Source organism: Arvicola amphibius, unplaced genomic scaffold, assembly GCF_903992535.2.
Source record: "Arvicola amphibius unplaced genomic scaffold, mArvAmp1.2, whole genome shotgun sequence".
NCBI classification, from domain to species: domain Eukaryota; kingdom Metazoa; phylum Chordata; class Mammalia; order Rodentia; family Cricetidae; genus Arvicola; species Arvicola amphibius.
This window is the reverse complement of record NW_024582313.1, coordinates 343951-344567: the sequence shown is the minus strand read 5'-3', so window position 1 is coordinate 344567 and position 617 is coordinate 343951.

The following is a 617-nucleotide window of genomic DNA, read 5'->3' as shown; positions in this document are numbered from 1 at the left end:
TCTTCTGTACCTTCTTTGACTTCTACTTTACCTTCTTTATCTTTTGTTTACATCCTTTGAATTCTTTACATTTGTTACTTTTTCTTTACCTTTTTGAATTATTCTTTGCGTTCTTTGACTTCTTCTCTACCTCCTTTGAATTCTTCTTTACCTTCTTTGACTTTTTCTTTAATTTTGTGACTTCTTCTTTACCTTTGGTGAATTATTCTTTGCCTGCTTTTAATTCTTTACCTATTTGAATTAGTATTTACCTTATTTACCGTCTGCTTTACCTTCTTTGACCTCTTCTTTATCTTCTTTTACTTCTTCTTTAACTTCTTTGACTTCTTTACTTATTTGACTTCTTCTGTTCCTTCTATGAATTCTTCTTTCTCTTCTTTACATTCTTCTTTACCTTGTTTGACTTCTTTACCTTCTTGGACTTCTTCTTTCCCCTCTTTACATACTTCTTTACCGTATTTGACTTCTTCATTACCTTCTTCTTTACCTTCTTTGCCTTCTTCTTTACCTTCTTTGAATTCTTTACCTTCTTCTTTAACTTCTTTAACATCTTCTTTAACTTCTTGACTTCCTCTTTACCTTCTTTGCCTTCTTTAACTTTGTTAACTTCTTCTGTA